This window comes from Nomascus leucogenys, chromosome 17 (genome assembly GCF_006542625.1).
Source record: "Nomascus leucogenys isolate Asia chromosome 17, Asia_NLE_v1, whole genome shotgun sequence".
Taxonomy (NCBI): Eukaryota; Metazoa; Chordata; class Mammalia; order Primates; family Hylobatidae; genus Nomascus; species Nomascus leucogenys.
In genome coordinates, this window is record NC_044397.1 from 60,976,873 (window position 1) to 60,991,685 (window position 14,813).

The 14,813-nt window shown below is 41.3% G+C and overlaps 1 protein-coding gene and 1 pseudogene across 1 annotated transcript in view; one reads left to right on the forward strand and one right to left on the reverse strand.

Annotated features, from left to right (window-relative positions):
• Positions 1-14,813, forward strand: part of NUDCD3 (NudC domain containing 3) — a 106,750-nt gene that overhangs the window by 9,384 nt on the left and 82,553 nt on the right. The gene's annotated exons all lie outside the window — the stretch shown is intronic.
• On the reverse strand, positions 13,251-13,899 carry LOC105737737 (annotated as a pseudogene).

Consider the following 14,813-nt stretch of genomic DNA (forward strand, 5'->3'; position numbering starts at 1 on the left):
AGGGTGATTGTCCTAGGTGATCTGAGTGGGCCTGATCTATCAGCTGAAAGCCTGAAGAGCACAGCAGAGCTCCCCTGAAGTAGAAGAAATTTCTCCGATGGACAGCAGCTGCACTCAGTTTCTGGAGAGTTCCACATTGGCCTGCTATGTGGATTTCAGACTGGCCTAGCCAGCCCCCACAATCATGTAAGCCAATTTCTTGCAGTAACTCTCTTAATGAATACACTTATCCCTTGGTATCTGCAAGGGATTGGTTCCAGGTCCCTCGTGGATACCAAAATTCATGGATGCCTAGGTCTCATATAAAACAGTATAATATTTGTGTATAACCTATGCACATTGTCCCATATACTTTAAATTATCTCTAGATTACTTACATTCCCTAATACAATGTAAATGCTGTGTAAATAGTTGTTACACTGTATTATTTGGGGAATAATGACAAGAAGTTTGTACGTGTTCAGCACAGACAAAACAATCCATTTTTTTTTTTTTTTTTTTTTTCAAATTTTTGGATTTTTTTTTTTTTTGATATGGGTCTTGCTCTGTTGCCCATACTGGAATGCAGTGACATGATCTTGGCTCACTGCAGCCTCTGCCTTCTGAGCTCAAGCGATCCTCCCACCTCAGCCTCCCAAGTAGCTGGGACTACAGGCGTGCGCCACCTTGCCCAGCTGATTTTTGTATTTTTTGTAGAGATAGGATCTTACCATGTTGCCCAGGCTGGTGTCGAACTGGTGAGCTCAAGTGATCCACTCGCGTCAGCCTCGTAAAGTGCAGGGATTACAGGTGTGAGCCACCATGCCTGGCGTTTTTTTGGGAATATTTTTGATCTGCAGCAAATATTTCGATAAATATTTTTTGGGACTATTTTGATTTGGGATATGGAACCCATGGATGGCGAGGGCTGACTATATCTGCTGCTTCTGTTTCTTTGGTGGAACCTTGACTTATACAAATATTTTCGTGATATAATGTTAAGTGAGAAGGGGAGAATTCAAACTATATAGTCTAATATCAAATTTGAAAACTTTAAAAATTATATATGTAGAAAAAAAGCTGGAAGAAAATAGTAGTAGTAATCACAGAGTGGTGGAATTGTGAGTGTTCTTCATTTTTATCTTTGTCCCTTACTATATTTTCTAATTTTTCTGTAATGACCATTTATCTTGTTTTAGTAATTTTTTTGTATTCCTTTTATGATCTCTAAAAAATGAAAAGAGGGGATTGGTTTTGATTTCTGAGTAATAGACTAGAATAGCTACTTTGTTGTTTTGTAGAGACCCTATTTTAAAATTCTTGAACCAATGAATTTTGTTCTGGGTTAGAATTACAGTTAGTTTTGTGAGTTCTACCTTAAAAATAAGTATAGAGTGAAGACTTGGATATGTTTCAGAAAAGCTAACCTTTCTACTTGGTAGCTCTTTGTTCAGAATAGACTGGTACCGCAAGAATCCTAATCAAACATTTCTGAGGACTGGAACATTCTCAGCTTCAGTTACTTGTTTTCCTTGAACAAAACAGGAAGTTGTGGCACCGATCTCTAGTTATACCTGAAATGTAGTGTTTTAGCAGATTTGAAAATAGAATGTGAATGGCCATCCTTTTCCTTGTTCTACCTTTAGCTGTACCCCAAGTCCTCCCACCAGTGTTCAGGATGGTTTATCCTGTAAACTGTAGATCTGCAGTTCTTTTAATTGAGTAATTTAAGGTAGTTATTCTGTAGAAGACCACACAGAAGCATCACCTTTTGTGGGCACTCTGTCTAAAATCTAAGAATCTAAGTCTTAGATTGCTGATATCTGATGACTCTTACTTGACACGTTTTTTGGTTCTAACCAGTATTAGGCAAAAACTCCCTTTTTGTATACTACAGTAAAGTCACATCACATGCTTATTTAATTTAAATAAATTCAGGGTAAGTGCTGGGAAAGAAAGAAGCAAGATTAAAAATAATGTATTTATATTTTGTATATATGTATTTTGAATTTTATTTTTTTAAAGACAGGATCCTGCTGTGTTTTTCAGGCTGAACTCGAACTTCTGGGCTCAAGTAATCCTCCTGCCTCTATATATGCATTTTTATTGTAAGGTGTTCATTACTGTATACAGACAATTGTTTTGTGTTTTAGTAAAGTATAATTTATGTAACAATACAATTCATTCCTTTTAGAATAGTTTATGACTTTGGACAAATGTAGTCTTGTAACCACCACAGTCAAGATAGATGACCAGTATGGTTTGGCTGTGTCCCCACCCAAATCTCATCTTGAATTGCAGTTCCCATAATCCCCACGTGTTGTGGGAGGGACCCGGTGGGAGGCAGTGAATCATGGGGGCAGTTATATCCATGTGGTTCTCGTGATAGTGAGTTCTCATGAGACGGTTTTATAAGGGGCTTTTCCCCCTTTGCTCGGCACTTCTTCCTGCTGCTATGTGAAGAAGGATGTGTTTACTTCCCCTTCTGTCATGATTGTAAGTTTTCTGAGGCCTCCCCAGCCATGCTGAACTGCGAGTCAGTTAAACCTCTTTTCTTTATAAATTACCCCACCTTGGGTATGTCCTTATAGCAGCATGAGAATGGACTAATACAATGACATTTCCATTGGTGCCAGACTCCCAGATCCTGGCAACCTTGTGTCTGTGTTCTGCCCTAAAGCTCTTGCAGCATACATTGTTATTTATACATAATAATGTACAGGTTTCATTTATAGTATTTTTGGGGTGATTTGGGGGAAATTTTATTTTGACCTAATTTTACCATCACTCTGATTTTGGCATCTCCCTGACTAATAACCTACAACTGGCCTGAATTTCATTCTTGCTCCTGCCAGGACATGTCAAATGAAGATCAGAAATGCTCCCACCCCTGTGCTTAAAGTAACGTATCTTTTTCTTTTCTTAGACGGAGTTTTGCTCTTGTTGCCCAGGCTGGAGTGCAATGGCATAATCTCGGCTTACTGCAACTTCCGTCTCCCAGGTTCAAGTGATTCTCCTGCCTCAGCCTCGCAAGTAGCTGGGAGTGCAGGTGCCTGCCACCATGCCTGGCTAATTTTTGTATTTTTTTAGTAGAGACAGGGTTTCAACATGTTGGCCAGACTGGTCTGAAACTCCTGACCTTGGGTGATCCACCCGCCTCGGTCTCCCAAAGTGCCGGAATTACAGGCGTGAGCCACCGCGCCTGGCCCAAAGTAAATAACCCATCTTATTCCTCAGAGAAGAGAGAGAATTTGAGCACACAGATATTTCCCTATTTGCACAAGATAGCATCAGAGAATGTGCTTATATTCTGTAAGGATACTTTACAGTTTTAATAGTTGTTCAGGCTGGGTGTGGTGGCTCATGCCTGTAATCTCAGCACTGTTAGAGGCTGAGGCCGGCTGATCATTTGAAGTCAGGAGTTTGAGACAAGCCTCACCAACATGGTGAAACTCTGTCTCTACTAAAAATACAAAAAATTAACTAGGTGTGGTGGTGCGTGCCTGTAATCCCAGCTACACAGGAGGCTGAGGCAGTGGAATTGCTTGAACCCGGGAGGTGGAGGTTGCAGTGAGCTGAGATTGTGCCACTGCACTCCAGCCTGGGCGACAGAGCAGAGCGAGACTCCATCTTAAAAAAAAGAAAAAGAAAAAAAAAAGAATTGTTCATAGTAAAGACTTTGTAAAAAGTGAAAAGTGCCATTTGAGCCTCAGTGTTTATTTAATACTAGACTGGGTGACCAGTGCCTGCAGACATGATTAGCACTGTGGAAGAGAGGGGCGCAAAGTCTGCAGCATCTTATGACATAGTCACTAATCAGGCATTTCTCAAGAGCTGCCTGTTAGGGTTTGCTTTTTGGATGACCTCACAGTAGGGTTTGGTGTTGGTTTCCTGGGCATGGGCCGTCAGTGTCAACTTTCATAGCACCTGCAGTTCAGGCTCTTGACCTGCAGGTGTTGCTGTAGACAGTGGGATGGTGACTTTGCCTTTGCTCATGCTGGGATGCTGACAAAAATCTCTGAAAGGCTGTGTCAGTTCTGGGCTTTTCCTTTTAAAAATCACGAGCAGAATTCTTTAACAAAGAAGAAGGAAAATATGGTAGCACTAAGAATGTCAGTTACTGCCTAGAAACTGTTGTTTTTGTCCTGTGTGCTTGGACTGGGTGTCTTTTTGTCCTTTGGATGAGGAACAGAGTGCTCCAACACTGTTGGTGTGCACTGGGCAGTGACAGGGCCCTGGGTCCAACTAGGCCATTCCTCCTGCCCTGGACAGGGAAGCGGAGTAGTGGCAGTGTACAAAGAGGGTGTCAGGGAACAATTTGACATATTAACCCCTTCTAGGACAAGCCCATTAGAACGTAATACCTGAGAAAACTGTTCAGTACTTTCTCTTGCTTTGGGTAGTGTGGCCTTTGTGCCCAGTTATAGGGACCTCGGTGCTTCTTGGGAAGGGAATGGCATCATTTGGAAGATAAGTTTCAGGTTTCCTAATAGTGTCCTTGGCAGATACCTCATCATCATCATCAGGTTGCTCCCTCCTGACTTGGTCTCCGTAGGTATGGGCACTCTTCACTCTTCTCATCGGCAAAGTTTTTTCCAGTAGTTCATCCCTTCGCTTTCCCCAGCAGGAAACCCTGCCTCCTTGGAGTTTGCACTTCATTTTACATTATTCCTTTATGGCTGGCTGTGCCCACATTTTCAGTGATTAGGGGCAGAGACTTACTCAGCCTTTCTCACTTCCTGGTCCTGTGTGAGGTGACCCCCAGTGCATGCCGAATTCCATTTCTTAGTAACTCTTCTTTGGTTTTGCTTACTGTTTTTGCTCAGTCTGTTATAACAAAAATACTGTAGCCTGGGTGGCTTGTAAACAACAGACATTTATTGCTGACAGCCTCTAGAGGAGGCTAGAAGTCCAAGATCAAGGTGCCAGCAGGGTCAGTGGTGAGGGCCCACTTCCTGGTTCATAGACCTCTGTCTTCTCATTGAGTTGTTACATGGTGAAAGGGGCAAATGAACTCCCTTAGGCCTGTTTTATAAGGCCACTACTCATATTCACGAGGGCTCTGCCCTTATGACCTAATCGTCTCCCAGAGGCCCCACCTCCAAATAACATTACTTTGGAGGTTAGGTCTTTAACATGAATTTTGGAGAGACACAAACATTCCTTCTATAGCATTCACACACCTATCATGACATCTGTGGCTCTTGACGTCCCTCGGGTGGGCTGTCAGGAGAATAGAAAGTTGCCTGCGCTCCAGGCCTGAGACTTCTTTCCGTGTGTAGGCTCACACTGCTTGAGAAATTTGGGTTCCTTGTTTCATCTTTAAACAGCTTCTTCCTTTACTAGTCGAGGCTTTTTCAGGTGCCCATTGCAGGAGACCCCTTTGTAGAGTCACGGGGGCTTAATCAGAATCCCCTTCTCTCCATATACCCAACCCCGTAGACTGTGGTGAGGACTGAATGAGACCTGCTTAGCATGATTCCTGACAGAGTGTGCACTCAAGTAGATACTAGCTATTATCATTACTATTATCTCTCTTAAAAAAGAAAAAGCTTTTCATTTTTCTTTCGGATTATACTCAATGTACAATATTTGGAAAATACAGTTAAGTATGTAAAGAAAATCCCTTCACTTCCTATTAACTTTTTGGGATATTTTCTATGGCTTTTCTTTTCTTTCCTTTCTTCTTTCTTTTCTTCTTCTCTTTTCTTTTTTGAGACAGTGTCTTACTCTGTTGCCCAGGCTGGAATATAGTGGAACATGGCGCAATTGTAGCTCAGTGCAACCTCGACTTCCTGGGCTCAAGCTATCTTCCTACCTCAGCCTCCTGAGTAGCTGGGATCATGGATGTGTACTACCATGCCTGGCTAATTTTTAAAAAATTTTTTATAGAGACGAGACTCCCTGTGTTGCCCAGGCTGGTCTCAAACTCCTGGGCTTAAGAGATCCCCCTGCCTCAGCCTCTCAAAGTGCTGGAATTACAGGCATGAGTGTCTGTGTCCAGCCTGTGTTTTTCTTGTGCATGTAAACATATACATAAATACATGTATGTATATTTATAAAATTTTATTACACTTTGCCTTCTTTTATGCTGAACAGCATATCCTGAGCATTTCCTGCATTCCTTTTGCTGATTTTGAATTTGTGATGTAGACCAACCTGGCCAGTATGGTGACAGCCTGTCTCTATTAAAAATACAAAAATTAGCTGGGTGTGGTGGTGCGCGCCTGTAGTCCCAGCTACTTGGGAGGCTGAGGCAGAAGAGAATTGCAGAATTGAGAACCCAGGAGTCGGAGGTTGCAGTGAGCTGAGATCATGCCACTACACTCCAGTCGGAGTGACAGAGTGAGACGTCTCAAAAAAAAAAAAAAAAAAAAGATGAATTCGTGATGTACACTGTTGAGTGTTGTCTACCTGAAGTAGCTCGTGTTCTTGGATGAGGGCATATGCTGCATATTATGCACTGAGAGAGAATAATGAATAGAAAGCCAGAGGTTGAGGGATGTCTGTCTGTTTCCCCTCAGATTCAGCTATCCATGGACCCCACCTGGGGATTGAGCCCTAGGCCACCTGGCTCAGTCTCATCTTGTGTCATAGCTGCTATTTCACCTTTCCAGTGATTCACGCTGAAACTGCACCTTCTTTAAGAAAGCTCAGGCATAAGAAGCCTCCAAGCGATTTGACTTAAAACACAAGTCAGGAAAACCTGATTTAAGTTGTTAGGAGGACTTTTAAAAAATTCTCACAAGAAACATTGCATTTTTATTTTTTATTTTGCAGTTTATTTTTATTTTGCAGTGAAGGTTATATGCTTCATTTTTAGAAAGCAGTGTTGAGTTTGCTGGATATTGAAGTTATATCAGAAAATAACCTGGTATCTTAACATTTTCACAGTTGGATGGGTTCGGGGAGCATGTGGTCAGGGAGGAGGAAGAGGAGTGTTAGAATCATCTGTGGAGTTTTTCCCCTGGAAAAATATGTATTTCCAAAAATTGAGAACCAATGATCTGCTTCCTTTTTACAGGTGAAGAAATTGAGATGTACAGTGGTCAAGTGCTTTGCTTAAAATCATACATTTAGAAGGCAGGGCCAGAGAGTTATTGGGAATTGAAGCAGAACTACCTCATGGACTAACTGAGGATTTATTTGCATTGCTGTGTTAGAAAAAAGCAACTAATTACCGTACTATCTGAGAGATACTTTTTAAAAACTAGCCAATTTCTTTTAAAATAGCCAACTTCTATTTGAATATTTTTCTATAATAATAGTTCTTTTTGTGCTAGCTTGGTTTTTTTTTTTGATGTTAGAAAGGTAATATATGTACTTCACAAAATGTTTATTAGGTAGAATTTGAAATACAAAAGACAGTAGACAGAAGAACATGACTCCTCATGTGCTCATTGCCCAGTTCCAATAGCAGCCTGCTTTTCTCCCTCCTGGGTTATTTTGAAACAAATTCTGCCTTGTGTCATTTCATCTGTAAATATTTTCAGCCACTGTTTAAACTTCCAGTTTTCTTGTAGTGTCCTAATTAAAAGAAAGTTTTGTTTGAATCAGGCTACTAATAAGGCTCCAAACATCAATGCCTCATAGTCAACCCTCCATTTTTTTCTCTCTCTTTTTTCCCTCAAAATTTATTTGGTAAAGTAAATCAAGTTGTTTGTTTGTATTTCCCACTAGCTGGATTTTGCTGATTGTTACCCATGTGTGGTTTAGCATGTCCTCTGTCCTATTTCCTATAAGTTGGAGTTGGATTTAGGGTAACATTTTTGAAAGTTAGGAGAGTATTTAATAGAAGCAGGTTCTTTCTAAAGGTGACTGTTGTCAATATCATCTTTTGCAAAATTTTAACATTTTATATGTATGTATATATTTTCCCTACTATATATAGTACACATGCACAGACAAAAGCACATCTGTGAGTGTTGCCTTTGTCATATCCCTGGAATGTGCTGTGAACCCTTGCACTAGATAATCAGCTGACACTGATTGAATACTTCCTGTTGCCAGGTAGCTTCTCCTTAGTGTATACATAAGTTTTTCACTGTCCTCACAACTCTTTGAGGCTGGTCTGTTGCCTTCCCATTTTGTAGTTTAGGAAACTGACCCAGGCTCATGTTGTTGAGCAGTGGAACCTAGTTTGCCTTTGGGTCGTTTGCCCTGAGATTCTCCGCTATGTTAAAATGCTGATGTTCATATTGTTTGGTCCATAAAACATAAAATAAAATAAAATGCTTGGGTCCTTGCTCTAGAGATCTGATTTAATTGGTCTGAGTGTGGCCTCTTCTGTGTCATGTCTAGATTTTAGAAGCTTTCCAGGTGACTCTGATGTGTGGCCAAGATGTTTATTAACTGCCATGTAGTATTCTGCTGTGTAGATCTTATTATTTAATGAGTTCCCAAGGGGTGTGTACTTAAGTTGTTTCCCGTGTGCCAGCATCACAAATGATGTTGCAATGAATATGCGTTTAAGTGTCTCTTGGAACATGTGTATCAATATCAGCTAAATGATTCCCAGAACAGGAATTACTGGGTCAAAGGGTATGGCGTTTGTAATTTTGATGGATGTTGCTAAATTGGCCTCAGGGCATTTGTGTCAGTTTGTTCTCTCACTGGTAGGTTGCTAGGTTGTCTCAGAGTACCCGACCCCATCCTAGGTGTTAGCCAGAGTCCCTAACTCCCTTCTGGGCTACTGTTACCTTTTCTTCTTTGGTTTTCTTTGAAATGTCATTCACTTTTGAAATAGCTTGGATTTAACTTTGTATATGTTTCTGTATTTTTTTCCATTCTGTGTATTTACAAATACTAAACCATTTGTTCAATTTGTTAGTACCACACTATTTTGTTTCATAGCTTTATAATACGTTTTGGCACTTGGCAGAACTAGTGTTTAATCTTTTTACCCCCAGACTTTTCTCAAATATTCCCATAAATTAATTTTTGCGTATGAAAATTCTGTTGAAATATTCATTGAGAATACATTAAATTTATGTTTTGGATTAGGGAGAATTGACATCTTTACATTATTGAGTCTTTTGGTCTAAGAAAAGGTTATGTCTTATTTACTCAAGTCTTGCTTTATGTTCTTCTGTAGAATTTTAATCTTTTTATTCAGTAAGTCCTATACACCAATATTGAATTCTCTTACTGGTTTCTAATAGTTTCTCAGTTGATTTTCTTGGATTTTCTAGGAGTGCAGACTATTTCTTATTTATAGTAGTATTTTAGTAACAACTATATTTAGTAATACGTCGTATATGTATTTGTCACATTTAGAATTCTAAATGTAATTGTATTTTTTTCCTCCTCAAAATTTGTTGCTGAGCAACTGGAAGGATGGAACTGGCAGCCACTAAAGCACTGGAGGGGAAGTTTCTCAGGGTTGATTGGGGTTGGTCATGGCTTCCATCAATCTGAGAAGCTGACCAGTGGTCGAGGTGGCATTACTGAGTAGGTAGTAGACACATGAGTCTGAAGTTCTGAGAAGAGTAGGGACTGGGATGGGCATTTGGAAAACATTAGCATTTAGATGCATTTAACCATAGACTGGGTAAGATCACCGAGGCAGTGAGGGTGGATGGAGGAGACAAACCTGAGAGCATTCCAGGAGCCCTTGTGACCGGTGCAGTAACCCCTCGATTAGACCTGTTGCTTCATCTCTGGTTTGTTCATGGAGTCCGGATGAGCACCTAAAATCCTGTGTCATTTTGTGAGTCTTTGTCACCCCTTGCTTCTAAGAGGTATATCTAAGGTCTGTGTCACTTCTACTCTGTAGCGGCCTCGGTGTATCCCTGGGTAGGTGATTCTGTGTTCTCTATCCTGTGAGTGGTGGCTGTAAACACTTCTATGTGTTTACACACTCCTATGTGTTTACAAAAAATCTCTATGTGCCTTTCCTGTGCAAACTGTCCTTTGTGTGTCTTTTCTTGTGGCCATTCATGCTTGCCCTGCTCATTCTGTCAGCAGAGAAGTCAGGAGGAGGGGAGTGGGACTGACCTAGATCACCTGGCCCTGAGCTGGTTGTTACCATGTACAGTTGGCCCTCTGTATCCTTCGGTTCCACATCTGCAGATCCAACTAACCTTGGATTGAAAATACTAAAAAAGCCAAAACCATAAAAAATAACAATACAACAATAAAAATAATACAAATAAAAAATATTTAACAACTATTTACATAGCATTTTCATTGTATTAACTATTACAAAGCTAAAGATTTTTTTTTTTTTTTTTTTTTGAGATGGAGTCTTTCTCTGTCCCCCAGGCTGGAGTGCAGTGGCGCGATCTTGGCTCACTGCAAGCTCCGCCTCCTGGGTTCACGCCATTCTCCTGCCTCAGCCTCCCGAGTAGCTGGGACTACAGACGCCCGCCACCACGCCCGGCTAATTTTTTGTATTTTTAGTAGAGACAGGGTTTCACCGTGTTAGCCAGGATGGTCTCGATCTCCTGACCTCGTGATCCACCCGCCTCGGCCTCCCAAAGTACTGGGATTACAGGCTTGAGCCACCGCGCCCGGCCAAGATGATTTAAAGTATACATGAGGATGTGCATATGCAAATACTATACCATTTGATATCAGGGTATCAGGGACTTGAGCATTGTTGGATTTTGGTATCCTTAGGGCTCTTGGAACCAGTGCTCTGTGAATACCAAGGGACAACTGCATATCTACTCGTTGGGTGTCGTTTGTCGTCACCATGCAAGGCAAGAACTTTGTTTATTGTGGATTCTACTGCCTGGCACATAGTTGGTACTCAGTAAACAGCTGAACAAATAATGACTGAAGTTAAAAGTCACACTGAAGATGATCAACCTTTGAATTTTAACATATCTCATGAATGCCACTCTTCAGTAACATTTAGTTTTTCTCATATTTTCACATTTGTGTATGTTCCCTGTCTTCTTAGGGCAACTCAGAGTTGTACTTTAAACTTGGTAGTAGTTTGAACTCTTGTTTTGGTTTGGTCAAAGTAAAGATAAATAAAAATAATTAAAAGTTAAACTTGCTAGTAGAGTCCTGAGGCCACTTTTCTGTCTTCCAGCCATTGTGCTGAGCCATCAGGCTGTCAGCTGCCCCTTCTGGTTTTGTTGTTTGTGCTCTTGCCCTTCTTTCCCTTCCCTTGTGGGCTGCTTCCCTTGCAGCCCCTGAGTTACAGATGCCCAGGACTATGCAGAGCCCGGTCCACGCAGGCCTTGTGCTCTCTGAGCCATGCTGTGAGGGAGTTGGAGTGACCTAAGTTTTTGTATTTCCTTTAATTAAGCCAAGGAATTTGCTGTGGAAGCAGCATCTGAGTGACAGGCTAACATTGGGGGGACCTTAAGCCGAGCCTGGGCGTATAGGCAGCTCTGTCCTGTAGAATTTGCTTTGAGACCCTTTGGAATAAGTCATCTCAAATGACTTGGCTGTGAGTTCTGTGAGCTGAGAAATCAGATTTGGAGCCTGTTATCTGGTCTTTAAAATAGCAGCTGTGGGATTCTGAAGCGTGAGGGTCAGATCTGTGGTCTGGCTGCTGGCTGCTGTGGTATGGAGTCAGTGTTCTTAGCTAACCAAAGACTAGCATATTCTCTTTCTCATATAACTGTTAATGTCTGTTTATTTTTTGGTCTTTTAAAAAAGTCTTTGAATTTTAGATAATTCACATCTACCAAAAAAAATTGCAGAAGTCATGCAAAGAATTCTCAAATATGCTCTTCACCCAGCTTCACCAAATGTTAGAGTCTTTTATAATGAGGGATTACCATTAGCTCATCTGTAGACCTTGTTTAAATTCCGCCTGTTGAATCATGTCCTTTATCCTTCGCTCAGGGTTCAATTTGTTACTGTCAATGTATTTGTGGTTGTGTCTTTCTTCAGTCTCCTGTATCTGGGACAGTGACGGTTTCTTAGTCTTTTCATGACCTTGACAGTTAAAGAGAACTGGTCCTTTTTTTTTTCCTTCATTGCCATTTTTTTTTTTTTTGGTGGAATGTCCCTCATTATAATTTTGTCTGATGCTTCCTTATGACTGTATTCGTGTTATATATTTTTGGCAAGAATACCACAGAAGAATACCATGGTGGGCCCTTGGTGTGTCATGCCAGGATTTGTCCCATTCCTTCTGATGTTAATTGTGATCATAACTGTGATCATTTGGCTGAATGGATGGCTGCACATTTCTTCCACTGTGGAGTTATTGTGTTCTTTTTTGTAATTAATAAGTATCTTGTGGGGAGATAACTTTGAGACTAGATAAATATCTTGTTTCTCAGCATACTTTTACCATTAATCTTAGCAACCACTGATTATTCTTGCCTGAAACAATTATTACTGTACTGTTTGCTAAATGATTTTCTATTTTTATCATTCTTTCTCCATTTATTATTTAGAATTATACTTGTCAAAAGACAAAATTATAACAAATTTAGTTTAAAGATCTAGTTGGCTTTTGTGTTTCTAGAATTGGGCAACATCTCATTCTATAAAATAAAATGAGTATTCCCATGAGCTGACCAAATGAGGTAGGTTTCATAGGCAGAAAAGGGCTGAGAAAAGCAGACACAGAGAACAAAAAGCAGATGGGTCGTTTCAAAGTCACTTCCTCATAGGATTGAAACGGAGGGGTCTTCCTTACCTGCTGACTCAAGTTGACCGAAATCTCCTGTTTTTTTTTTGGTTTGTTTGTTTGAAAACTGGCCCTTTTTAAAGTTCATTTTGATTATCTCCATTCTGGTTTGGTCTAGTGTGCTGGGGCCTTGTGCAGGAGCTCAGTCCAAAGCAAATGGACTGTAAGGACTGTAAGTTTCACATGCTGTAAGGAAGAGCTTTTCTTTCTCCTCTACTTATTTATTAGTTCTTGGTGTATGTCAGTGTGTATTCATGGATAGTTATTCCATAGGTTATGGTCCATTACTATTGTTTAATTGCTCAAGTGGCCTCTTCCAGTTGACTTTTCCTGTTAACATGTTTGCATCATTTTTCAAGCCCTTCTTTATTTTCTTGAACACTACAGAAGTTCCAGGTTTGAGTTCTTTTCCTGCCTTGCCTGTAGAATGGACCCCTTCTCCAAGAAGTCCTTGGGTTTTGATAAGAGATTGAGATTACAAGCCAAGAGCTGGGCCTGCTGTGTTAGTTGGTGCTGTGGTGTCAGGCTTGTAGACTCTCCCAGTGGATGAGCAAGGAGGATACCTGTCTCTTGCCTTGTGGTTTGCTCCTTTAATCTCTGAAACTGTTACATTTATCTTTTTACTTCCTGACTCTAGTCTTTTTCTCCCTTTTAAAAAAATTATGTTATGGAATAAGAGTATGAATCTTGGAGTCTAGAAACCGTGCATGCAGTTGCTAGTCTGACACTGATAAGCTGTCTGGCATTGAACAAATTCTTTCATCTCCCTGGGCCTTAGTTTTCTTTTCGTATCTTTTTTTTTTTTTTGCAGTTTTTACATTTATTTAAACAGAAAACGTGCACACGAGCTGTCTACTCATTTTCTTCGCTGCGCAGCCTGGCATTGGGGTTGGTGACTCTGATGGCTAGTTGGGCAGCTCTTTCCGCGATGGCTTTGCGGTTCTTGGAGGAAACATTGTGAGCGATCTCGGCACAGTAAGATTTGTTGCACATCAGCAGCACTTCCACCTCCTTGACGTTGTGGACCAGAAACTTCTGGAAGCCACTGGGCAGCATGTGCTTTTTTTGTTGCTCCCATAACCAGTGTTGGGCATCAAGATCTGGCCCTTGAATCTTCTACGAACCCTGTTGTCAATGCCTCTGGGTTTTCGCCAGTTATGCTTAATTTTGACATATCGGTCTGACAGGTGCCGGATGAACTTCTTGGTTCTCTTTTTGACGATCTTGAGCTTCACAAGGGGTGTGAGGGCGGCCGTGATGCCGAGGAGGAGATGGCTGCCACCTCTGTACGCAGCGCCGAGGAAGAGAGCCTTTTCTTTTTTTTTTCTTTCTTTTTTTTTTCTTTTTTTTTTTTTTTTTTTTGAGGTCTTAGTTTTTTTCTTGTATACAATAGGGTGATAACAATTAAAGGGCTGTTGTAAGGATTAAATGAGATAGTATAATTAAAGCTTTCAGTATAAGCTAAGTACTAGGTTTGGTTCTTGGATTCAGCAAGTATTTATGGAATACTTTTTTTTTTTTCAGGGCCTTGGGGCAAATGGGGTTTAAGATTGCCAGCCTGCCCCAGTCTTTTGCCCCGTCCCTGCCGGGCCTCAGTGGGGACCTTGATCTCTGACCTGCCCCTTGATCAAAGAGCTCCACCTCTGACTTGTCCCTCGATCTGGGAGCTTGGGTTCTAACTTGGCAGCCTGGATCAGGGTGATCGGCCTCTGGCTGATGCAGAGGAACCTCTGGCTTCTCTTTCTTCCCCTTGAGCAGTTGTACAATTTGAGTCAGGAAGGGAGAGAGGATGGCTCCTTTCTGGCTACCCACTAGCAGAAGTTTTGGAGTGGGCGCTTTGCCGTTCCCATGTTAAGTGAGCAGTTCTGATTCTGTCTGGGCACATTCTGCTTCTGAAAGCAAAATTTCACACCGATCTCTGTGGGTGGTATTATTGTGAGGACCATTGGAAGGGACTCTCCTTCCTTCCCTCCTTTTCTGTCATAACTTTTCTGTCTTTATTGACCCATTCTTCAGTAGGGATGAGATGCTGGTTCAGCAGGCCCTGTAATAGCAGCACACTCTGCCCTGCAGAGGCTGGAGGGAGTGACACTCAACCTTCTTCACCACGGGGGGCCGTTGAGGGTGAATGTGGGGAAAGAAACCAGCCAGTGCCCCTCAGTCTTCACTGCTGATAGCTGAGCCACACCATAGATTTGGACCAGAATCTTCTCCCAAGGAGGGCCAGTGCTCT